The sequence below is a fragment of the Trachypithecus francoisi genome, unplaced genomic scaffold (assembly GCF_009764315.1).
Source record: "Trachypithecus francoisi isolate TF-2019V2 unplaced genomic scaffold, Tfra_2.0 Lachesis_group14, whole genome shotgun sequence".
In the NCBI taxonomy this organism is placed as follows: domain Eukaryota; kingdom Metazoa; phylum Chordata; class Mammalia; order Primates; family Cercopithecidae; genus Trachypithecus; species Trachypithecus francoisi.
The window spans coordinates 9,793,930-9,801,510 of NW_022681459.1; the positions used below are offsets into that span (position 1 = coordinate 9,793,930).

Here is a 7,581-nt window from a genome sequence, read left to right on the forward strand (position 1 = left end):
ATATTTAGGAGAGTTAGCTCTTCCTGTTGAATTGATCCCTTTACCATTATGTAATGGCCTTCTTTGTCTCTTTTGATCTTTGATGGTTTAAAGTCTGTTTTATCAGAGACTAGGATTGCAACCCCTGCTTTTTTTTGTTCTCCATTTGCTTGGTAGATCTTCCTCCATCCCTTTATTTTGAGCCTATGTATGTCTCTGCATGTGAGTGGGTCTCCTGAATACAGCAGACTGATGGGTCTTGACTCTTTATCCAGTTTGCCAGTCTGTGTCTTTTAATTGGAGCATTTAGTCCATTAACATTTAAGGTTAATATTGTTATGTGTGAACTTGATCCTGTCATTATGATATTAACTGGTTATTTTGCTCATTAGTTGATGCAGTTTCTTCCTAGCCTCGATGGTCTTTACATTTTGGCATGTTTTTGCAACGGCTGGTACCGGTTGTTCCTTTCCATGTTTAGGGCTTCCTTCAGGTCTCTTGTAAGGCAGGCCTGGTGGTGACAAAATCTCTAAGCATTTGCTTATCTGTAAAGGATTTTATTTCTCCTTCACTGATGAAACTTAGTTTGGCTGGATATGAAATTCTGGGTTGAAAATTCTTTTCTGAGTATATTCTTACATTGAGTGCACCTCAGAATAATTTTGCTTTCTTCTTAGTATAAATGTAGTTGCATTTTTCTCTGTATTTACTATCTTTATTTCTCCTCTGTATTATTTGGTTATGTTCAGGTATTTGGCTTCCAAGCCATGAATAAAGACAAAGGACCTTTGGAATTATTTGACATTGGTATAAGTCTTCTCATATTAGTATCAGCAGGATAAATCAAGTATCATTCATTAACAATGACGACTTCATGCACTTTGTGGTGGACTCTTGGCATGAATTACTTCCTAATTATCAATGAGAGGTGAGGTCTAATTCTCTTGCCCATTATTCTATGCTGGCCTTAGTGCATCATATACAGTGGAAGTAAATTCCAGAAATTCCAAGGCTGGGTCACCTGAACACTGGAAGCTACTGTGTGAACATCTAAACAAGACAAATAAACTTTTTGGAGCTGTGAGAAACCATGTAAGTTCAACTGCCTTGTTGGGAAAATCACATGGAGAATTCTCGAAATTACATGACATGGAGAGGAGCCTCACAGACTCCAGTCAAACCTGTCAAAGTGCCTCGTAGTTGGGTGACATGGTTTTAGAACCTATAGGCAATCTTTAACTAAAGAATCTCCCAGGCAATTCCTAACTGAAGTCCTTGCCCATAAGTATGCAAAACACAATAAATGTTTTTGTTTTGTGGCAGTTGGTTATACAATAATAGATGACTGTTATACCCGTTTTATACTTGCTGATAGCTCTTTACCAATATTAAAATTCTTACTCTCTCTCAATTATTAGCATATTTTCTTCTTTATAATTTTCAACACTTAAAATTAAAATATTTGCCTTCATATTCTAATTTCTTAGAGCCTGCATTCCTATTCCGTAGCTACAATTATTTTGTCACAGAATTGGGAAAAAACATCGAGAAAATAAAATAAACTCAAATACGTATTGTATTCCTGGAATTATCCTAAGTGTTCTGCTTTATTTTTGCCTCAGGGGAATTCATTTTTTGTGATAAACATGACCAATAAGTTAAGGGTAGCCTTTTTAAAATACTTTTGGGGACGTTTGTTTCCTATTAAATATATTCAATTATTATTTTTTTCAGATACTTATGAAATAGGTCAGGGTCACTAGTCTCTTCTAAGGTGTTATCTGAGCTCATCGTCTCATGACCAAGAGAATTAAGGAGCATGGACACAAAGGGTGAGATTGGAGAGAAAGTTTAATAAGCAAAAGAAGAAAGCTCTCAACAGCAGAGAGGGGAGCCTGAGTGGGTTTCCATTGTTACAGCTGAATTCAAAAGCTTTTATAAGAAACCCCTCTTTTCTCTGTAGCTGTGTGAGTAACTTATGTGAAAAGCCATCTGCACAACTCCTTGTCTGTGTAGTTGTGAGTATGTCTCTAGGCAAGCACAAAGTGCTGCTTCTCTTATTTGTGTAACTGTGGGATTGTTTTAGGTAAACTCCATCCTCCTTGTGCAAGTTCCCACGGAACCCACCATGTACATGTCTGAAAAGGGAGGAAACTTTTTCCTGGGAGCCTACCAATCATGCAAAGAACAAAAGGCTTCTATACTGGACCCTGCCTGCTTATCTGTGCAGGTGCAGCCTGAGTTTTTCCCAGGCTGCTCTATTTTTGCTTGTTCCTGTGATTTTTTCAAGCAGGCTGCTTCTCGGAGGACCAGATGTAACTGTTTACCTAACTGATTTTACCTTTTCTTCTCCCTCACTTATTGGACATGATTGAAAACAAAACCCTGAGAATACTGTACTATTACTTCAGAGTTCCAAAGTTTATTTTCATTTAAGATTAATACAAATGTAAGGATTAGTATATATTCATATGTATATGTATTCATACTTAAACACCTAAGTGCAATACACACATACTCAAGTAAACGTAAGTTCCAAGTTGTAGAACTAAAATTTCATGAAGAATATAAGTGATGTCTCCAAGTTTAAAATTAACAAGTGATACTTATGTATTAATTATCCAGGTAAGCAGAAACAGAGATCATATGTACAGTCTAGGACTAGCACTAGGAAACATCATATATAGAGTCGAGAATAAAAGGAGAATGGAAACATAAATATATTCATTTGAGATCACCATAGATAGGAAGAAATATCATAAAAGGGTATAATCCATCAAGAATCACACTTAAATACACACACACATACACACACACACACACACACACACACACACACACAAGTTCTAATACTGGCAAGTGTCAGCAGCTATATTTTCCTACTGAGATATTTTCCTAAAGATGCTTTTAAAGAGTGTTTCACAAAGAACCAAATGAAGGAAGAGATGAATACCGCTGGAGACTTTGAACTATAACATAAAGAGCAGATGCTCAAGAACAGATGAAATTAACTAGAAACCTAGTTGCGACCCTTACTTAATATATAACATGGCACAATTTGTTACATTACTATATATGTATTCCTTCTTATTTTGGAATTACAATATTTACACTAGGTTTATTGAGTAAGTAAAAGAATTAAATATTTGTTTAATTGTCTACTTAATATATATTGATTAAATCTGAATTTATTAGTAATTTCTACCATGTGTCTGGCATGGGCAACAAGACACAGGAAAGGCATGGTTCTTGCCACCAAACAGTGTACAATTCATGGCTATGGGCCATATGAATTAATGTTAGTTTATTACCCGTCTTAAGTCTTCACGTATTTTAATCAAATCAAATAAGTTATGCAATTAGGTCCCATTTACCCTTTAAAAAACAAGAACAGAATTTCACCTATTTTTAAAAAGTTGTTGTGAGTCAGTGCCTTCTCCATTTCTTTTTTACAGGATAGATCCAGAATCTTTTCTTTTCTTATGAATCAAAACAATTTTTGAAAATCCAGTGTTCAAAAGTGTATTTTGCATTTGTTATTATTTAAGTTTCAAAGTAGGCTCTCATGACAAAGAATGTCTCCTGATTTCTGAATTCTTCCCTGCCAGATTTGAGTGAGTTCATATGACTCAATTTTACAGCATCTCAATGTGGAGTAGAAATCACTTTCAAAGTCAGATGTAACTTATTCTAACAAATCCTGTCATTCATCATGATTTTAAGTCTCTCTTGAGTAAACTGCAATTTGTACCAAGTTGTACAATATGGTTTGGGGATGTGTCATATTGTCTAGAGGAAGCTAAAATCCAGACTCTCAAATTCTTTTCAATTAGGACTTTGTGCAGGATTTGAGTTGCAGTAAAACCCATAAAATAGAATCTGCAGTTGACTTGAGATAGGAATGAGAACTACTACTTTAGATAGTTTTCCAGGTAGACTGAATCTTTCATAGCTTCATTCAATTATATAAACTTTGCATGGAATTCTGATATTCTAAGTTTATTTAATATTATAAAGTTTTATCTACAGTAAAAATAGAAAAACTGATAATAGAATTCATAGTTTGAGCACTGACTTCAAAATGCCTCATACGGATTTTAGGTTACTTAATTTTTCTTGTATATATTTGTGTTAATATAGAATTCTTATTTTTATTCATTCTTTTGTTTTAAATTATAAACACTACATATGTAAGACTACTGCTTCCAGTTTTTATGAATTAAGACTGCTTTTTAAATTAAGATACAATAGTTCAGAGTAGAACATTATTCAGCAGTAACTATCAGAAGAACTTCATAAATAATGAGAAATATAATATGTTTTCAAACAATGAATAGCTTTATAAGGATCACAAACTAGAAATGTTAAGGACTGAGAGAAGAGGTACTCTAAAAGATGAGTTAAAATAGGTACCTTTTCCTTGGGGTCTTCCTAAGCCTGTGCTTATGCAAGGGACTGAGAAAGCACAATTTGTCTCAGTAGAGGGCTTTTATTGAGGAAGGAGATAGGGCCTTCAAAGAGGCGATTCAGTTAAAATGAGGCCAACAAGGCCAAGCTCTAATCCAATATGACTGAGGTCTTTATAAGAAGAGAGAGAAAGACAACAGGACCAGGTTTTCACAGAGCAACCACCATGCCACCATGGGTAGAGGTACCAAGCAGGCAGCCGTGTGTAAGCCAAGGAGATAGGCCAGGAACAGATTCATCCCTTATAAGGCTCTCAGAGGAAACCAACTGCACTGGCACTTTGACCTTCTAGTCAGCAGAAGTGTAAGAAAATAAGTTTCTGGTGTTTAAGTCCCAAATGCATACACAACACACACACATGCACATATACACACACACACACACACAATGTATAAAATACAATAAGATAAAGCTAAAGCAGATGTTAGAGTAAATTCATAACAAAAGGGCATTTACCAAATAAATTTAAATGTCAATACTCTAAGACTCTTATCTCAAAACCTAGGGCAAGTCCAGCAAATCATATGTAATAAGAGGAGGAAATAAGAAACTACAAATAAGAGAGCAGGACAAACAAGACAGGATTACATAATGGTGAAAAATTGGGCTCAATCGAAAAATTAATAACCCCTTATCAAAATTAATTTTAAAAAGTAAACAGAAAAAAAAAATCACCAGGCTCAGGAATTAGAAAGGAACATCTCAGCAATCTACTAACCTAAATAATACAATAATGATTATTATAAACAATTTTATGCCAAAAACTGTGACAACATAGATATATTAAATCTTAAAAACATGAATTGAAACTTACTGAACTTGGAAAAGAATAGTAATGCAATAGCTGCAAAGAAAACGAATACAAAACAAACATAAAGCAGATTACAGGACATCAAAAATCTTAGAAAATTTAAATCCTAGTTACAACTGATTTTTTCACACATGGAAAAAAAGTAACATCAAGAATACACGAACATTTTAGGAGAAAAAAAAAAATGTAGAGGACACCACTCAACTGTTTTTATAAGACCAGCATTAACTTTATATAAAATTTAGCCACACGAGGCTGTCTCCTTCTCCCGTGGTGGCAGCAATGGTGCGGCTGCCACCTGCCAGAGCGCGTCGTGGACGCCAGCGGAGAGGAAGGCGCTCAGCGCGGTGTGGGGCAATGAGCGATTGGTGGAGGCGTGGTACTAGCAGCTGGAGGGAGCCGGTATGGTGGTTGGCATCAAGAACCCCCGAGCCAGCTATGTAGGAGCGTGTGTGCCGGGCTCTGGCCAAGCTGGGCTACGAGTGGACCTGTCCCAGTGCTGGGAGTGAATCGAGCTGGTTCGATGCCCAGAACTGAATGCAGTGCTCCAGCTGTGGCCTCACCGGTGCTGAATAGAGAGGAAGAGCCACCTTCATAGCTTCCGTATGACTCCTCTGCTTATACAACCCAGCATCGGGTTTACTTACTTTGACCATTTGCAGGTGTTACAGTTGGCTGAAAGAACATGGCGTTGGGAAAAGAAAGCGCAGTTACACAGTAGAACAGCTGGAATAGGTGTTTGGGCAGGGAGGATGGGGTGCTCAGCCCTGCCAGCCTGTACTTAACAGCAGTAGCTTGTATCAGGAGCTGGAGTCAGATGGCGACACGATGGAGGACTGATCCCAGGAGTACAGGGAACCCACAGCCAGGATCTCCATGGCTATCCGACAAATCAGGAATTGGATGAAATATATATCACAAAGAGAAATTTAAAAATTAAGCGGCCGGGCAAGGTGGCTCACGCCCGTAATCTCAGCACTGTGGGAGGTCGAAACGGGTGGATCACCGGAGGTCAGGAGTTCGAGACCAGCCTGGCCAACATGGTGAAACACCCCCATCTCTACTAAAAAAGAAAAACACAAAAATTAGCCTGGCGTGGTGGCGGGTGCCTATAATCCCAGCTACTTGGGAGGCTGAGGTGGAGGTGGCAGGGAGCCGAGATCGTGCCATTGCACTCCAGCCTGGGTGACAAGAGCGAGACTCCATCTCTAAATAAATAAATAAATAAATATAAATTAAACAAGAGTCTTCCAAAGAAGCACAGAAGAGAAACATCAGGCAGAGATTCTGGAATCGGTACAGTTGAAATGGGAACTTTTTCAGAGCTGGACAGGCTTGTCAAGGCTCCCTCTTTCCAATAAATTGACCATTTTTTGGAATTGGTTATAACACCCATTGGAAAGGGGATTTCCATTACCGTTATGCTGAGATCACCTCCCAGGGGCCCCTTGACAAGCGACTTTGGGAGTACTTCAACCCTCTGAAGCCTGAGAGACGGATCATTATGACATAAATGCAGAAAATAAACTGGAAAAATACGTTTACTACAATTTTTTAGAGATCACTATTAGTGAAGCTAGGTGCTTGGAGCTGCACATGGAAATTGACTGGTTACCCACTGTCCACTCCAAACCATCTGGTGGGAATGTTGTTCAATATTTTTTGCCTGGAAGTATTCGTAAAAGCCCAGGCCTTTATGCCGTTGGCTATGAAGAACATATTGAGAGGCTCCTCTCACCACACGTGGAGCAACGTTTCCTGGACCCAGGAAAAGAGCGCCGGGTTGACCTGGAAACCCTTTCAGCACAAACCTCATTACAAGTGGAAATAGAATCCACCCGAATTATCTTCTGCTCCCTCAGGATTGCTGAGGTCAGGACTCTGCAGCAGTGCCTATTTTTACATTTCCAAGTGAATACCAAACCCTTCAGCAAATATTGGGTTGGTATTAACTGATTTTTCTCACAAAGCTGTGTTGGGGACCCCAGAGTTTCCCCCAAATCCATTTACATCAAATTTGTGGAAGTAGAGATTTTCATTCCACTGGCTCTTTCGCTGAGTGCCCAGAAAAAGCCATTGGATACCTCTTAAAATTCAACAACTGAAGGTCATCCTTCGTAAGAATTTGGGCTCTTAGCTCCTTCTTCTCTACTCATTTTCCATTACCCAAACCACTGCTCATCCAGATGCTGACATCAGACTCTTCACGGAAACTCTTTCCTCAATCAGGCCAGCATGACTTCTAAGGAATCATAGTAGTCTTTGACCAGAAAAAACAGACCTCACCTGAAAATGCTCATTTTGAGCAAGCAGGATATATAGCA

At 38.3% G+C, this 7,581-nt stretch overlaps 1 pseudogene; it reads left to right on the forward strand.

The window, feature by feature from the left end:
* Positions 1-2,553: 2,553 nt before the first annotated feature.
* On the forward strand, positions 2,554-7,362 carry LOC117096747 (annotated as a pseudogene).
* Positions 7,363-7,581: the final 219 nt, after the last annotated feature.